Raw genomic sequence first — 19,162 nt, 5'->3', positions numbered from 1 at the left:
ATTCAGATTCCAGGCAGGTTTTGTTGCTGTTGTTATTGGTAACTGGTTTTGTTTTCTCTCTTGTCCATACAACGCAAATAAGCAGGGGGTTCAGTCAACACTAGCACAGGGTTGACAACTCAGCTGGTATCTTTCACTTACAGGGGATCCTGTGTAGAGATAAAATATCTGGCTCAGCTCTAGATACTGATTAGTCCTTGGAAACCTCTTGCGTGGAGGATGCAGGTGGCTTATTATCTTCTCTGTCTTCATATTATTCTTTGAAGAATGAACTTAATTTAAAAAAAAGTATTTGGCTGTTGACTGTTTCCATTGTGTTAGGGCCTTTGGGGCTGCTCCACAGCCACCTGCAAAAGGCCTCTGTCCTGATGACCAAGGATCGCTGTGCCAGGGTCCAGAGGGACCAAGGAAGATTATTCACGTGCTACAGGAATGGCAGCTGCACTCTTCATTTCTGCCACACAAATAAGCTATGACAGTCAAGATTGGAACCTTACTCTATTCCTACCTGGCAGAACCTGGCCAGTCTTGACACTGAACTGAACTGAGCTGTAGGAAAGTTTCTCTTTCTGGCTTGTTTAAAACAAACCAGCAACAAAAAAGAGGTGTGTTTACATTTACTGACTGGAAAATGGAAATGCCTTGTCTTTGCAGAAGGAAATGGTTTTGACGTGCAATACTCGTGATCTCTATAGCCAAACACTTGCACTTTTCACCTTTGACTTAGCGTTTAAATGTTCTCCAATTTGCTGCAGTTAGTTGTACTTCACACTCATAAACAATGCAGCTAAGTCTGATCTTGAAACATCTACGGAATGCTTCAGCTGAGGGTAGCAGCAACTGATTTGAGATTCTTCTTCAGAGCAAGTTATTATTCATGCCTGCTCAACACAAATGAGATTTGTTCAAAACTTTCATTCAGAATAGTCCATGAAATATTCTGTGTGTGTGCTTGAGAGAGAGAGAGAGAGAGAGAGAGAGATTAACAGCTTTTATGTACCACACAGCTGCACAATTTAGTGGACTCGTAATTTTCTAAGTCTATTTTATGTACCGCCATTCTTCTGTTTCCAAAGGCAGAAGGTGAAATAAAGATATGAGAGCATCTCAAACAGAGCTGGATCTATTATTCTGCACTGAGCCCTGAGTGGTTACATAGATGTAAGCTGCTATCTTTATTTGCACTTGCAACTTAGGGGTAAGCTGTCTTTCTTCATGTTCAGTCTTACATTTGTTCCTTGTGACAAAAGTGGTTATTCATTTTTGTTGGTAGTTACTGCTGTCTGCTACTTAGGCAGCACGGGAAATAGTTAACAATCAATATGATCTTTTTCCCTACAAGCTATAATTTGTTATTCAATGTAACATTGATCCCAAAATAGCTGCTATTTTCCTACTCCAAGAGTAAGAGTGGTTGTACTATTTCATGGCTGCAAACATTCCTGGATGCCATAGTCATCTGAAAACTGCAAACACACAACATGTGGAAGAAAACTCCTGAAAATTCTAAAATCACAGGCCCATTTCCAGTGAGGATTTTCCAAAATTCAACCAGTAGAGGGTAGTGATAGACACATGACAGCGCTCCATACTGCTGAGGCCAGTGGCACAAACACACATGCCAGTATGTCAGAGCATGCTCTTTAATGCACCAGGACAGTTGCACATGGCTTGCTTTTCAACGTCTTATCAGATTGTGCTGTATCATTTGATCACAGGCTCTGATAGGAAGTAGGATGGCACAATATATGCAGTCTTAATCATCAGATTGCACTGTTTGCAAGAAGTCAGAAAAAGCAGGGATGGTGCATATTGAGCTAAACAGAGTCCTACATCAGAAACATCAAAGTATCCCCAAAGTGTCACTTGGAGAAGGAAATCCCTCTCAAAATGGAGACCAGAGTGGAGAATTAGGAAATGCAGACAAGGGAGAAATAAAAACCAGAAAGAAGCACTCACAGCCAGACCCTTTTGAACCAATCACCATAGAAGCTGACACAATTAAGATGAATAACTGGAAAAGAAGTGCTGTGAATCCATACTGCTCCTCCCACCACAAATGATGTCTCTGCTAGATGCCTGTTAACACCTCATAACAGCCACCCACCAACAAAAGAAACAAACTTTAAAGAAGATATCAAAGGAGGACATTAAAATTCCCAATGGGAAACAGACTCCACATCCCGCTCCTGGTGACAGGAGACACACTGGAGATATTTGCAGCTTTAAGCACAGATGAGGAAGGCAAAGAACTGAAACTGCCAAATTCCTGACCATGGTGTTCATTGAAGAGAGAAATTAAGTCCCATCGAACTTCTCCAGACACAAAGTGGTCAGCATTACAGGATTTGGAGGGGGAGGGGACTTCATAAAGACCTGCATTTCATGAGTACCAGATGCTTAAACAAGCCATAGAAAATTCCAACAGGATACCTGCCGTCTGCAGACAGGGGACAGGCCAGCTGAAAAAGAAAACAACAACAGAGGCTGCATTGTTCTGGCTTTCTGACTTTATGCCGCATAAAACAGCATATTACAAAACAGGCTGGCTAACACTGACAAGAAAAAAGGCTTCAGTTCTTATCCACAGTCAGGGATAGGCAAAGACCTATCTGAGCCTGTGGGGTGCTCAAAGGAAAGTGGTCTGCATGGAGCTGACCACTCGGTACACAATCATTCTCATTGGTTCAAGGCTCTGTTACTCTGGGGGCCCCCATGGTCTGTATTGTAGTGGGGCACAGTGTGGGGGGCTTATTGGCATTTTTGCTTTGCATCAAGTGTTTTCTGTAGATTGTAACTCAGACACTTCACCCCATTCAGGACAGGAGCTGGCATGCGAGCTCTCTGCCAAAGACATTTTTAAAGAGCGAGAGAGAGAGAGAGCTTAATCTCCATTCCCAGCCTCCTGAGGTCCTCACAAGGCAGCCTGTGCCATACAACTAGAGACGTGATTCATAAATCATGCTCTTTGGCCTTGTTGGCACTGGGTTTCTTAGGCACTGGAAGCTGTAGTGTAGACAAGGCTCAGGCATTTTTGCTGCATGTCCAACACTGAGAACAGGGTGCTGCATTCGAGCCCATATGAGTCTTGCCTACACTGTAGCTTCCACTGGTGCTGTCCCTGGGAGAGCTGGATGTGTTGTCAGTTAATGCGTCCAAAAATCCTGGTGAAAACTGATGCTGCAGTCCAGGAGGCATGACAAGGAAGGATCCTCGTGTGTAAACTCGGAATAATGTGGCATCGCTGTCGAGTCTGCACATAGCTCTGGGATACATAATACTTACAGACCTGTGATTTATTCATCCATATAAATCACAGCTCTCGCAGCAAATTCACATTCATATACACTCGGGACAGTAGTACGTGAACTGAGAGACCAGGTGGATGACTTATAGCCAGGTCAAGTCCAGTTACAAGAGGTGCTGAGCTGGCTCCAATGCTGAGGCCAGACAGCATAATCTGTTTTCCCTGGAGCCTGCAAATCTTCTGCAAAGATTCAGGAGCAAATGCAAATGGCAAAACTGCCCAGGCTGTGTAAACTGGGTTAAAACGTTGGCTTTACAATGAACTGAATTGTATGTACATCACTAGGTAATACAAACCACATCAACCTCATTTTCTATGCAGGAGCAGCACTAAGATGAAAGAGAGGGAGCAAAGTGGAGCTTTCCTGAAGAAATATCTTTAAATCTCGGCACTATTGGTAGCATCTGCTATGGGTCAGGACAAGAAAGTGTTTCCTATACTGATGTTTCTATACAGTTTTTCCGGGCTTGTGCATACAGCTCTGGAAAGCTTGCTGCATCTGCTCCCAGGCTGACCAGAGACCCCACTCTGGGGCTGGGCCATTTTTAATAAAATCCAGCACTGGCCATTTTTAATAAAATGCAAATGCCCACATCTGCTCTTTTGAGAATGTTCCAATTAAAAAATATGAAAAGAGGGTCCTCGTCCATCTATGGGTCATACAGGATGAACTGTGCCAGCTGGTAGTGCCCATCGTTAGGGTATCCCAGGAAGGGGAGAGTTCAGATGTGGTGTACTTCAGAGAATGGAAGGATCTTATGTCAGCAGTTCTTGTTTTAATGTTGTGAAGCAGCCTGCAAATGAGGTCAGCGCTCTGGTTACCCTCACACACTGAGCAATAGCAGCAAGGCCTGCTCTTTACATAGCCTGAATCCAAAGCTAGGCCCAGCCCCCACACCTGGCCCAGCCACTGCCCAAGGTGAGAGTAGCACAGCAGCAGGTAGGTTTCACTGGGAGGGGGGCTGAGTTTCAGAATCTTTTCTAGGGGGATAGGGTCTTGCACATTCCCAGGGACACAGAGATAGCATCTATTCTTAGAGCTGGGGGCGATGTTTTAACAGTTGTGGGTCACAAATGCCACTTAATTACTTATTTCTGAATGTATTACAATCGTAATAATTCACTTGTAATAATTCCCCTAAATTGTCAGTGTTGCTATTGTTCTAGACTTACCTACACCATCCACTAGGAGGCCTCTGAGCTATATGGGCAAATCCCTGATAACCAGGTTTGGGACCTGATTAATTTCTGCTTTGCAAATTATGAAGTTACCTATGCCAATGGAAATCCAGTATGGTGTACCACTGTTTTGATGGGCAATCGTATACCCATGTGACACTGGTGCAGACAACCAGCTAAGGAGCAGGAGAATGGAAAATCAGGCCCCTGATTCAAAAAGTTACATTTGACCAAAGTCACAAATATGTAAAACATTAAGGTCAGATTGGGGCTCTTTACTTCCAACTGCTAACCAATGATGCTCATGTGGAATCTGCTCTTTAGAGTTTGGGTGGAAATGAAAAGCTGCAGTAGGAAGGGTGTAGTACTCACATGCCAAGCTTTAAAGTATCAAGCCACGTGGATTGTATCTGCAGAAATCTAAGATGTTATTGAGGCTGACTCCATTGCTTTTATTCTTGTGTTTCTTCAATTGTGCCTTAATAGTTTTAAGCTGAGAGATCCTCATTTTTCTGCCAGATCTTCAGTACTTTTTTATAGCAATGGGGTTTCTTTATGCGCTGTATCTCGTGCTGTGATTCATTTAAATAATTTATTTTAAGGGTGGATTTCAGATTTTTTAGGTTTTGGTGAAAAAGAGAATTGTTTTAATAAATTATTAACAGGGTAACTTTTCCTCATCATTTAATGGAGAGATGAAAATATCTTTTCAGAGTTTCTGTGGTTTTGAAAAAGATCTTAGAATCCTAGGCTTGGAAGAGACCTCAGGAGGTCATCAAGTCCAATTCCCTGCTAAAAGCAGGACCAACCCCAACTAAATCATCTCAGCCAGAACTTTGTCAAGCCAGAACTTAAAAACCTCTATGTGGCTTGAGTATATTTTGGTCTCCCTGTAGACCAATGTTTGGTTAGCAGTACTCACAGTAAGCTCAAGAACACCAATATTTGTAGCTCACTGATGAAAAAGCATAGCTAGATCTATCCCATACTTGTTAAAATACCTAGAGAGCTTGGAGCAATGACAACTAAGGTGAAAGCTCTAACCCAATGTACAATAGGTAAATTATGTCAAAAAAATCTTGGTATATGAGGTTACCATCTGACCCTGCAAGCTGTTCCAGGGGGCTCCTTCCAATGAATATATAGACCAATTTGCCCGATGGGGACTCATCTGAGACAAAAGAAAACCCTCCCATTTAGTTTGGGGACTGCACGGCCAGGCCCAGAAACTCTAAATGGAGAGCAGATTTTTTAATCTGAGTTCAACTGCTGCATATTTTTGAGTTTCCTATTATAAGTGAGCAGAAAATGAAATTTACAGTCTTGTAATTCTTGAAGACAGGTTATTTGCATATTATTAAGTTAGTATTTTACATTTGCAGGAAATTTTACATTTCAGTAGCGAGATACTTCCAGTAAATCAGTTACAGCACTATTCTTCAGGAATATACCACTTCATTCATCTTCAAGTTGTCTCATGTTAATCCTAAATTAAAAAATAAAATAAAATAAAAACCCCCCAAAACTAGCATTGATGCACATCTAGCAAATAATTTTATACATATCAAATATTTATTGCTTGCTATAAAAAGGAAAATTACAATGATAAGATAGAAAAGTTTTACATAGTAACAAAACTCTCTCTCTATATAGACACACACACACACACACACACACATCCATACATATAATTTTATAGCACTAATCAAGAACAGGAAAGTATTGAGTTCCACAACACCTTTAAATTTTAAACAGGCCCACATTGCAAAATCCCTTGAGCAAAAACTTAAATAATATCTTGCAACAGTATGAATTCCATTCTACCTCTCCCCAAAAAGTGAATGTTGTGTCTTGTATGATGTTGTGAGACCAACCTGGGTTGCAAACAAACTGCAACAGGGATGCCAGCAAAACTAAAACCAAAACCCATTTATGATCCAGCTATAGACTTGTCTTTATTGTACTTATAAAATATACATATCTTTTTATTGAATTGCCTACTGTCGAAATCTGCAAGAATTTTATTGCTTTTTACTGTCCTGGAGAGGAATAAAGCAGCAGCTTCTGTGTAATTTCATAAGAAGCAAGGACAGTAAATCTAATTTTGCTGGATATGGGGTCGATGATAAAAAGTAATGTATTGAACTAAAAATTAGTGGTATAATGACAAGAAGTTTTGCAATATACAGCATCAGTGTCTTTTCCCCTCATTTGGGATTTCCAGACTTTTTAAAAAAAGCATTTTGGGGGTTATTCATTAACCTGAATACATTTTGCATGGCAATACATAGTCTGAGCTATTTAAAACAACACATTCGGATATTCTCCATGCAGCATGATGATGAGAATAAATGGGACTCGGCCATTCATAGAATTATAGGATTGGAAGAGACCTCAGGAGGCCATTGAGTCCAACTCTCTGCTAAAAACAGGACCAACCCTCACTAAATCATTCCAGCCAGGACTTTGTCAAGCTGGATCAAGCCATTTGACAATATACTTTACTTTCTTCTGAACTGAAATAGGGATCAACATATGAAAACCCCAAATTCCCACCACAGAAGCCACTAGCCTAGAACACAAACTAAACCTATGTGAATTTTTTATTTTAAAATAAATCTAGTGTAAGCTAATGTCCAAGGTAACAAAGTCAGTATAATAAATGCTTGAGCAAGGGGGAAGCAAAACGACCACTTTATTGTTGTACATTTTCTGCTTGCAGGAAGTATCATCTCTAGACTGCTGATAAGGGTCTGCTGTATCTTTAGCACTCGATCAGGAAAGATCTCAAAGCACTTTGCAGACTTGGGGCCTGCCGCATATTGTTACTGATACTCAGGGTTCCCTCTAATTTTTCCTACCCCAGAGTGGAATGAACTTTGTTATGTGCACCAATATGGAGGTGATGTGTGATACCGAGGTGATGTGCACCAGATCAGCTTCATACTGGTGCACATAACAAAATTCATGTGGTGGGGATAGGACCAAAGGGCTCTGAGTGAGGGAAGGGGGCTCAGGGTTTGGCACAGGGCTGAGGTACAGAGGTGTGAGGGTGTGGGCTCTGGCGTGGGGCCAACGATTAGGAGCTCAGGACTAGGACAGACATTTGGGGTGCAAGGGCTCTGGCTGGGGTGTGAGCTCTGGGGTGGGAGTGGGGCTGAGGGGTGCATGCTGCCCCAGGGAGAAAAATCTACCTGCAACCCTCTCTTACCACAGCAGCTTGGGGCCAGGTGAGAGGCGCCTCTCCATAACTCTAGTGAGCACAGTTGGGAGGGGCTCTTGTCCCCTGGCCAGGGCAAATGCAGGCTAGTCTGGTGGGGGCCACAGAAAGGGCACTGGGAAAGCTCCAGTGGCAGAGATAATGTTCTGTATACCCACCCTGAGCCCCCATGCAGGGCTTGCTAGGCAGCTCTGTGGCTGTCCAGCTACCCAGCATAGAAAGAATCTAGGTTCTGAGTATATGCAACTTGTCATAGCATCTCTCAAGGTCAGACCCCTAAACTGTTTACATACAAACACTGCAGAAGGATTGCTTCATTCCCCTGTGAAATTCAGCAGCACACAGCAGTGCAACTGTGAAATTTAGGACAGGAAATGAAAAATTTCTTATGCAATTGAAAGTGCAGGGTTGGAAGATGTAGAGAAAGTGCACTTGAATATGGCTAAAACCTTTCAAAGAAATTAGGGAGGAAAGTCAGAGGCAGGGAACACTGAGACAGGAGATTCAGAGAGCACAGATTACATGAAAGATAGGAGGTAATTTGTCTGTTTCTGCCATAAACACAACCAGATTTCTTCCATGGCTATGTTTATACGCTGGAATGAAATGACAGTAAGACATTCCTAGAACATCAGCCAAAAGAGAAGCCCTTTAGTCATGAAAAGACCAGACTGCGACCCATAACCTGGGCAGCTTTTTGCAAGTTGGAATGCTGGAAACGTTGAGTCATCTCTTTTATCCCAATTATGTTTCATAAAATGCCATTAAAGTTTGAACTTTGTTAGGAAAAAATACCTTTCATAAAGAGCTTATCTGGCAGAGAGATGCCACTCACAATAATAAGCAAAAGCTTTGGAAATCCAAACGTTTGTAATCTGAAACATAAAAATGCAATTAGATTAATTTCACCAGGGAAAGAGAACTGAAGGATGCTACCATGTAAATTCACATTTATCAGATGAAAAGTGCATACTAATCCCTAGGATAATATAGAAATAACAAAGGCTTGTTCAGCAAAGAACAAGTGCATTTTCCCATAACTTTGTTTCTTACAGAATTAGGTTCTTCTTTATTACTAAAAAACAAACTCTTTGGAGTGCATTAGCTCACTAATCTAGTTGGGATACTTACTTTACTATTGTGTTGTATGTATTACTTGGTTCAGTTACTCAGTATTGTGAGCAAATAGCCAATACTAGATGGCTGCGTCTAGACTGGCATGATTTTCCGCAAAAGCGGCTGCCTGTCTACACTGGCCGCTTTGAATTTGTGTGAGAACACTGACGATCTAATGTAAGATTGTCAGTGTTCTTCCGCAAATACAATGACTCTCCCATTCAGGAAATGCTTTTGCGCAAGAGGGCCAGTGTAGACAACTGAGAACCGTTTTGCGCAAAAAAGCCTCGATGGCGAAAATGGCAATTGGGGCTTTCTTGCGCAAAACTGCTTCTAGATTGGCACAGATGCTTTTCCACAAAAAGTGCTTTTGCGCAAAAGTGTCAGTGCCAATCTAGACGCTCTTTTCCACAAATGCTTTTAACGGAAAAACTTTTCCGTTAAAAGTATTTGTGGAAAACCATGCCAGTCCAGACGCAGCCCCTCTGTATAATCATAGCAAAGACTGGCCTGCTTACACCAGCTGAATTGAAAAAGAAGCTAACATCTAGTTTCAAGTTATTCATGGACAAATATACAGGCAGTTCCCGAGTTACGCGGATCCGACTTATGTCGGATCAGTTTCAGCAGCAGCTGACTTGGGGACACCTGGGGTTCTTAAGTTGAATCTGTATGTAAGTCGGAACTGGTGTCCAGATTCAGCCACTGTTGAAACTGATCAGTTTCAGCAGCGGCTGAATCTGGATGCCAGTTCCGACTTACATACAGATTCAACTTAAGAACAAACCTACAGTCCCTATCTTGTGAGTAACCCGGGGACTCCCTGTATTCAAACAACTGGATTTGTTTCCATTGAGTCCCAGGTTTAGCATTAATGAAATACTTGACTAATTAACAGACATTTAACAGTCTAACACTGGAACAGCTGCACAGAAAGCTGTGTGCTGTAGAGGGAGATGGAAAGCATTTCATTGGCCCCCATTTCTCATGAGCTGTTCAACCAGAACTCTTGTTCTACTTGGTAGAGAAAAGAGACATAGTAAGACGCTATGCTGTGATAAAAGCTGTACCTACAGCCATGGTCAAGCCCTTCCTCTCCTGTGATAATGACTCAGGGATACTTGCTGATGTCAATCAGGAACTAAGAGCTAGCATCTGAGGGCCCCATAAAAAGGGTTCCTCCATAAACCTTGCTGGTGGGGAGTTGTTGTCATAGGTTCTTGGAGCTAGGACTTTAAACTTGGATCATGCGTCTGATAGTAAATATGTAGGAGAAAGGTTTCCTGAGAGATGTTCTTTTGGCTGGCCAGCTCTATCACGTTGCCTAGCCTGCTGTCTCCTTTTCTGAATCTTGGTCCAGAAGGAGATTCCCCCATTTGTGCCGTACGGTGGTGTAATCCTTCCCCAACCACAGAGCAGGGAACTTCTTTAGTTTCCTGAGTGAGGACAGAGAAAGGCTCCCAAGGAAGCTCATCTCTGGTATTTTCTTGTGAGTTATAAAACAATCTGGCTATGTCTACACTGGCGGCTTCTTGCGCAAGAACAGCTGTTCTTGCACAAAAACTGGCCGAGTGTCTACACCGCACACACGTTCTTGTGCAAGTAAATTTACAGTAAAGCGTCGGAAAACAGGGCTTCTTCTGGAAGAATTATTCCTCTCCCCATGAGGAATAAGCGCTCTTGCACAAGAGGGCATTGTAGACAGGCAACATGAATTTCTTGTGCAAGAAACCCGTATGGCTAAAATGGCCATCAGAGCTTTCTTGCGCAAGAGAACGTCCACACTGCCATAGAAGCTCTTGCGCAAAAGCACATGCCAGTGTAGATGCGCTCTTGTGGAAGACTTTTTGCGCAAGAACTCTTCCGCAAAACAGTTCTTGCGCAAGAAGCTGCCAGTGTAGACGTAGCTTCTGTGTTCTTGCTGCTCGGCATGAGGCACACCATATACATTTAAGCTATACCTGTGCCTCTCACATGCAGGTGTTCATTTCCAGTTATTTGATGGGAGATGCTCAGTGTAGAGATACTTCCCCAAGAACTATACCGGGCCATGTGACTCTCGGGAGAGTCTGCTCAGAAAAGGAAGGAGACTTCTGCTGCCAACCTCTCTAGCTTTCTTTGGGCTAGTTGAGGATGCATGTAGTGCTCTCCATAAGGAATGGGCCCATACAAGTGCTATGCTATACTGTGATTGTTCTGAATGAGCTGCTTTGATACTTGTCCAGAAACAGGTGCTGGAACAAGTTGTCAACATCTGAGCCTTGCCATTGTTGAAATGAAATAAAAGCTGACCTTCTGCAGGTGTGTGGACTGGCCCTGTCACTCCTGTGCTTATCGAGTTTCCCCTGAGTGGAGCTGTGCACCCTGATAAGCTAAGAAGTCTCATTATGTTTAACATCGGAGCTACTGCCCGTAATATTCTAAACACACAAGTGACTGTGGGTTAAATCCACCAGGCTGATTTTCTGTTCTGGATCTGTATGGTTTCTATAGAGCTGGCCAACTTTAATCCTGTGCTTGAGGAAATCATGTATAGGCATATAGATGCATTTTAAATGTAATACAATTGACTTATGATATCAGCTGATGCAGCTTAATATATTTTCAAATGAATACAAGATTTCACACATGGTAATGATTAGAGCTGCGAGAAAAAACATCTGTAAGACTATCGAAGCCACTGACAAATCACCTTGTGGTGTCTTTTCCAAGAGCCACAAAGGAGAGAAAGGTTAAGGATGCTGAACTGGGGTTTAGGAGGGGGAAGCTTTGCCACAGATTTCCTGTGTGATCTTGAGCAAGTCAATTTAATCTCTGTTTTTGTAAATAGGTACGTTATGCTTCCCTACCTCACTTGAGTATTGCCAGATTACACACATGAATGTATTGGACTCACTTAGGTGCCAGAGGGAATCTTATAAGTAATTGAAACACATGTTGTAACATTTCCCTCTGTTTGCAGTTTTGTATGAAAACAAATGCATTTTCACTGCTGTGAAGTGCAGCGATTTCGTCATAAAACTTCAGTTTTGTGACAAAGATATCAATGTTTTCCTCTGCATATGCTTAATTTTAACTTGGGAGAAACTTGCAGCTAATTCCTAGGTGTTAATTGTTATTTCTCATTTAAATAAATTGAGTAATTTCTCCCTAGTGCAAGTTGTTTTATTCTTACAAAATCCTGTAAAGAGCTCAGTGTCGGCATGTGAAAAGTCTAAACAAAAATGCTTTCTTAGCTCTGCTTTAATGCTGCCTCCCAGTGTAAACAGTGTGCTTCTGCTGTCGCTGCCCTGTTTTTGACAAACATGTCAGTGAAACTGCCAATTCCCTTAGGTCAGTGCTGCATGCAGGCTACAGGATGGACTGCCCAGTAAATCCATGAGACATGCAGAGAAACAAGCAGAGATATACTGTATACCTTGGCAGCCCATAGTGACACAGGACTGGGTTCCACTCTTAAAGCACCATCAATAATGCAAGGGAAACTCAGAAATAAGTATTCCAAAGTACGATTGATGAAACAATCTTGTGAAAAAAGAAAACTTTTGTGACATGCCGCAGATTGAGGCGTATTCTACCTGCACATTTCATCTGCACACAAAGCTGTGTGTCTGTCGAGGCTTTTTTGGTTAATTTTAGTCCCACTTACTCTTATATGAGCATGTTATCTAGGGAAAAGGAGGAGAGAGCTAAAAATAATCATTAAAGATGATGTGGTGTCCTTTTACAGTGTCCTAGTAATAATGAGACATAATCTGCTGCCAGAGACCTACAAGTAAATATGTATTTAGGGATAAACTGATACCAGATCCTGGCTAGAGTAATCTATTATCAGATGCTGGCTCTTTAAAGCTGGGAGATACCAGATACCAGCAAAAAATCAATATAATCTTTTATGCTAAACCAATCTCATTTAAAGTGTTTTCCTGACTATATTACTGACACAAGGCATGAGACAAAAGCATAGCATTATGCACACCCACAGAGAACCAACCTTTCTTTCAGCAAACTTGATAAAATCAGGAACTCAGAAGAATACAAATGGAACATAAAATTACAGTCCTTGAAAAAATGTTAACCTTTCCTTGGGCATACGCTCCTCCATGAGTTACCAAGGTTCAGCTAGGGATTAAAGCTTTTAGTGTGGGAGTGGGCAGTAGGTAATGAAGGGCCCAATCCTGCCAGCCCTTGCTACCGGGCACAGAGTGAAACCCATGCCTCCTAGTGTCATTGGAGTCAATGGAATTAGCAGGACACCCAGGATAAAGAGTTTGTGGATTGTTTCCTAACCTAGTAACCAAAAAGTGTTGCAGAAGAAATGGTCAAATTCCATTAGAGGGCAAAGTTGACTTCTTTTACAACTGTGTGACAAGAAGCACACCAGCAATTAAGGAGAGTATGCTCCAGTCAGCCAGCTAGGTGCTGATATTGTATGTGTGGCCTGAAAGTGTGGTAAAATCTTGACTTTTCTGGGCAATATTACATTTTTGAAGATTTTGAGTGAAGATATTCAAATTATATCCAAATAATAGAAGGGGTTTTCTGTGGACATGCCACCTGAACCCTAAGCAGGGCTGTGCGGGAACGCTGCTGCCCACAGTAATATCACTGATTAACTCAGTAGATCACCTTCTCTGTGCTGGAATCAATGACAGTGGTTAAAGGTCTGTGCAATTGCTGTTCTCTCAGTAATGAGTTTATAACAAAGCTGCCACCAAATAGTTTAGTGTCATGTGTTTTCTCCTTTATTGATTTCAATAAAAAGGCTAATTTGGAGACAGGCTGGGTTGTCATCTTTGGGCTATGAGTAGTTAAAATAACAAACGGCAGAGTGGCAGCATGACTGGGACACTAAACCTGGCTTGTTTCTAGGAAACACAATGGGCGTAACAGACAAAAGAGAGCCCCGTGGGTAAAACACACGTTGAGGCTGGGGCACAAACTGGCAACTGTTTGGTGTCCCATCAGCACATGGGCTGCTGTGAGGAGTGAGACCTATTGATAGCACCAAGCCAAATTGGGTGGCCACCTCAGTTATCATCTCCTCCCTCGCAGCATTAGGAGCACAAGTCCCTTTCCATCGCTATTATCAGTGCTGCACACGTGCAGTGTGCAAACAAAACACCAGACCCTTCATCGTCCCCAGGCAGGGTGCTATGGGATTAGGGCATCCATCCAACTGCAGTGTTTCAGGAGTGAGGACTTGGAGCTGGGAAGACACATGAAACTTCATTCCCTCTCAGAATGGACTTGACAGTGAAGCCCAGTTGTTTAGGGTAGATCTAGCACGGAGCCAGAGAACGAATCCAGAGAACATAGCAAAAAGAGGCAATTAAATGATCTAATCAGCCCAAGAAGGGATCCCTGCTGGGTTTTTAGAGAACAGAACTTTTCTGAGCTCCCCATATTGGCTATCTAGCATGGGTCACACACTCTTCATTCACCAGGACAATTCAAATTATTATATGCCTCCTTAAGCGAATACGGGTATATTTTTCTGTTCCTAGAGTGAGCACATACAGGTATTGCTGGGATGTTCTCAATCCCAAAGTGGCCTTGGAAATGGGAAACCAGAACTAATGTCAAGACAGCAAAATATCAACATTAAGATGTCTGTTAGCTGGGGAGAAGAAGGAGGAGAGACAGGCCCCATATAGAACCCTGTGTCCACCAATTCTTCAAATCAGCAGATAACTTTACAGTCGGGATGATTTCCAGAGATGCTTAATCTGCATTTTCCATTGACCTGAGCCGGAGTTGTGGGTGCTTAGTTTTCTTGCAAATCAAGCCCTTAGAGTTTTGCACAGTTCATGTTTCGTAGTTGAAACAGAACAGTGGAAGTTTCTGGAGTTTCCTCTCCTTGTAATGAATCAGTCCCTGTGCCGTAAGTGCACTTTTCCCTTCTGGGGAGATCCTTTTAGCTTCTTGCTGCTGAATCCTGTCCCACGGGAAATTGCATAGGGCCCCTTTAGATGCAGTTGGAGTGGTATCTTTGCTTCTCAGGCTGCCACTGGTCACTCAATGGGATTATTCTTTTCTGGATTCAGATTTCTTTGTGTTTAGCTCCTAGATTTCTTTGTGTTTAGCTTCTATTGAGACCTTCTACACCATCTCTGAGTTTTAGAACTCTGATTTTTTTTCCTTCATGCTGCCATGTCTAATGCTTAACAAAAAGCTGCCAGAACAGAAGTCAATGCAAAAATTGCCACTATAGTTTAAAAACACAAGCTTTCTAGAGTAAGGAACAAAGTTAATGTCAGACATTGTGGTATGTGGCTCTAAGCCATTTGAGATTGTGCCTTTAGCTGCTTAAGAATTCTGGCTTTGGAAATATTAGCCTAAGCAGTTCTGAGTAATATTTCTGGAAAGTATTATATTGGATTTAGCTACTATAAGTCTAGTATTAGTAACAAAACTCTAATCAAATACCTGATGAAAACAAAGGCATCCTTGAAAGAGTGGATATGAAACATTGTGGCTATATTTAAAGGTTCCCTTGTTTCAAAAGAAAAGGACTAAAGAGAACTATCATTTAAAAATTTCCCCAAAACAAAACAAATAAAAGATGTTTGACAAACAAGAAACCCTTTTAGGGTGGGATCTGTGCTAAACACTGAGGTGCATTCAGTGCAGCAGGTATGTGAAGCTGCCAGCGAGGGCTTCACTGGAAGAAGTGCTTTGGATTTATAAAAAGACAGTTTATTCCTTAACCACCATTTGTGCCTTTGTAAATCTCCCTTTGTAAAGGGCCTCAAAGTGGACTCAAACAGGCTCTCAAAGGAGCAGGCCTGCCATGAGACGGGATGAGGTAGTTAACAGTAGTATCAAGGAAGGGGTGATTTTCACTGGAAAGAGCACTCGCTCCAAGCCCATACAAATCAATGGAAAGACTCCCGTTGGCTTTCACGGGCTTTGGATCACGCCCGAACTGAGGATGGCTGATTTTTCCTTCTTGTTCTGCATGGCTGCATTTCCCTTTGTAGCTTGGAACTCAGCATATAGGATGCCCAGACTTGCCACATGAAGGAACCCAAGTTGGAGCCATGTTTAAAGTTTACTAATCAATCATGCATTTATGTGAGATGCATTTCCCAAGAATCAGATGAAAACAAAGGAACATAACAAAAATATATACAAATTAATGGCTTAGCAAGGGCAAATTGGGAACTTCTGTTCTCCCTCGTGCGTAACTAAGCATCTCATTTTGTGATTGATTCCTTGATTTTAACATATCTCTGTGACTTTTGGGTTCAGTTTCAGCCCTGGATAGTGGGGCTTCCTCCACCTTCAATTCGTTCCTGCAGTGACCAGACCCTGATTTTGTCCTTTTTCTCCTTGACTCTTCCATGAATTGTGCTTAATTTTACCATGACAAAATTGTATCCATACTCATTTCGCTAAAACTAGGGTCCATTCAATATAGTTGCAATGTGGGAAACTCAAAACACACATCAGAGGGGTAGCCGTGTTAGTCTGAATCTGCAAAAGCATCGAGGAGTCCTGTGGAACCTTATAGACTAACTGAAGTGTAGGAGCATAAGCTTTCGTGGGCAAAGACCCACTTCGTCAGATGCATGCTATTTCTGACGAAGTGGGTCTTTGCCCACGAAAGCTTATGCTCCTACACTTCAGTTAGTCTATAAGGTGCCACAGGACTCCTCACCGCTCAAAACACACAATGCATAATTCAGTTCTGTAACTCATTGTCACAGCATGTCATTCCAGCCAAGATTTCAGTGTGGTTCAGAAAGGGATTGGACATGTCTGTGCTTAGCAAGTCACATGAAGTTGATCAACTCATGCTTCAGATCTTAATCTAGTCTCTCACTAAGAGAAGTCATGTGATTTATGGTGGGGACAGATTATCCTACCTGTCCTGCAGCTGGGTTATTAGACCTGTCTTAGGAGTAGTTGGGTGCTGACCTCTCGGAGAGAGGGACCTGGAACAAGGTGAACCTCAGAGCTGTTCCACTTGGGCAGTTCCTATGTTTACATACCAAACAGGCAATAACGTACCTGAAGGGCCGGTCACAGGATATATCCTGCCTGGCCCAGTTCTCCCTCTGGTTGTTGGGAGTGGGACTGGGCTCACAGTCAGTCCTGCCTGTAGCTTTAAACTCCCCTGCCTGCTTTGACTGCATTTTTAGTTTTTTGCAACCCATAACATAATTAACAATTATATGTATATTACGGTATTAACTAACACTTATTGAAAAGCCCAAGGTCTGCCTCAATTATATATCTGATATGTAGATTGTTCAAACAAATCAAGGAAAATGTTCTCTGCAACAGTTTCAGATACTATGGTGATGAGACCATATAAATATCTGAAGAGACATAAAACAACTCCCAGTCTGTGAATACAATGAATGGTCAGTGACGAATGAGCACATTTTATTTTTAATGAAAGGATGGATTTTGATTAAACAAATGTTGATACCTTTTGTTCAAGCATCCCTCATGGATAACCCATGTCATGTTTTGCTTTTAAACTTCTGTTCAGTTACAGAGAACAATACTTGCACCCCACACACACACGCTGCACATGGTGCATGTGTGTTTATCGGTGTGTAACTCTGCATATATGCATCGTGAGACGGAGAGGCTCTCCATCATTATTATCCCATATGGAAATAAATGCACAGGGGGCATCTCTGGGTAAGCTATTTACTGGCATAGTTCTCAGGTTTTCATCTCTGCTTTATAAATGAAATTGTTCAAATTGTGGTTTAAGATAGAAAAACACAACAAAAGCTCTGCAGCTGACTGATTTTTGGCACGATATGAAGTAAAAAATAGACACTGGTGCTTCTTTTAAATGAGTGCTGTGTGCAGCAGAGCAGAGATCAAGCCGAAATTCACATTATCGGCTCATGTACCTCACCTGGGGCTCTGTTATTGATAAGTCTGTCATCCCTGCTAATATTGGAGGGGTAATGGCAGTTGATGATTAGGCCACTCTTGAGCTATTAACTACATTTCTTATCCCTTTTAGAAGAGCTCCTTAGCCAGCTGGGAAACAAAGGCTGCCTTCAGTGAACTAAGATCCAAATTGTAGGCCTGCATCCTGCAACCTGAAAGACACAACTGTTACACTTCCAGGAGCCTCCCAAGTCAGCGAGAAGGTAAATGTCAAAGGTTACCCAGTGGCGTTATCTGAAATGAGTGGGCTCTGACTGCCTCTCATGCTGACAGAAGCTTGCAGGGAAATTACAGAAAATTGCCTGTTTTGTCAACATTTTCTCGGGAGGTTTAGAGAAAAAGGGACTCTGGTTTCAGACAGTTAAAGGGGCTCAGTCAGCCCAGAATTGACTGACAAACACTCTATTATTCTTCTATGTAAAAAAGTGATATTTTATATCATTTCTTTGAGTGATTGTTAAGTGACTGGAGAGCAACTGTGACATGCAAGATAATCCTGGTAATATTTTTCAGTTCTGGTTTCAAAGCAGACTTGCTCATTTGTCGCTGGTTACAAGAGAAGATACTCAGAAAGGTAGTAGCAACCAAATGCTAGCTGCCGTAAATGTCCAGAGCCAAAGCAGTGACAAAGGTCTGCACCCACATGCTCCAGCAGTGGGTGCAGTGGAATTAGGTAGACTGGTGGCAGTTAGAGCATGGCTGACAAAAGCATGCATGCAGGAACTGAGCTGTCATTCCAGCAAACACATCCAGGGGAATGCTGCAGCATCACAGATGAAGAATTTTTTTTTAAATAGCCTTTCCTGTATTGCCCATGTTATAACCATCTTGTCGGTGATTCCCCAGAAGAGCCATTATTGAGCTGGAAGCATTTATGTCTGAGTGAAGCGACAATTGAGTTTGGAAAAATTCCTGGGGTCAAAGTTGCCTAGGACAGTGAGTGCTGGGTGAACTGAGAGAGATCAGGTCTATAATCTTCATTATTTTCTTACCAAAGGAACAGATTCCTTGTTATGTGTGTATGGTTGGTGTGAATTGCTTGATGAGTCAGGCTACCCTGCGATGTCCCCTCTAATCCAGGGCTACTCAACTTTGGAAGCCCTGGATGCCACAATGATATAGCACATGCCAAGGTTAAGTGTGGTTGCATATACATGCAAATATATATGCAAATATATGCAAATAGCTTCTTTCACACTAAGGGGCATGAATACAAAGCACTTCCCACAATATCCTGGAACTCCCAATATCTTCTCTCTGGGGGCTAGAAACGCCAACACCCTGTCCCCAGTCTATTCCAGCCAGCCTGTCCACTTGCGTTTTTCAGTGCTCACCCTGCCTGGGAGACGCCTCGCCATTGTGGAGCGTGTTCCCAGTGGAGGCCATGTTCAAAGGATCCTACCCGTGGGCCGCGGGTT

The 19,162-nt window shown here is 42.3% G+C and overlaps 1 long non-coding RNA gene across 2 annotated transcripts in view; it reads left to right on the top strand.

The window, feature by feature from the left end:
* The window catches only part of LOC112547049 (uncharacterized), a 131,618-nt gene that overhangs the window by 52,487 nt on the left and 59,969 nt on the right, over positions 1-19,162 (top strand). For both annotated transcript variants that reach the window (XR_003090792.3, XR_012897220.2), the window contains exon 2: positions 17,818-17,947. This is a non-coding gene — a long non-coding RNA (uncharacterized LOC112547049). The remainder of the gene's footprint in view (positions 1-17,817; positions 17,948-19,162) is intronic.

This window comes from Pelodiscus sinensis, chromosome 23 (assembly GCF_052426305.1).
Source record: "Pelodiscus sinensis isolate ZL-2025 chromosome 23, ASM5242630v1, whole genome shotgun sequence".
Lineage (NCBI taxonomy): Eukaryota > Metazoa > Chordata > Testudines > Trionychidae > Pelodiscus > Pelodiscus sinensis.
This window is presented reverse-complemented; position numbering and strand designations above follow the sequence as displayed.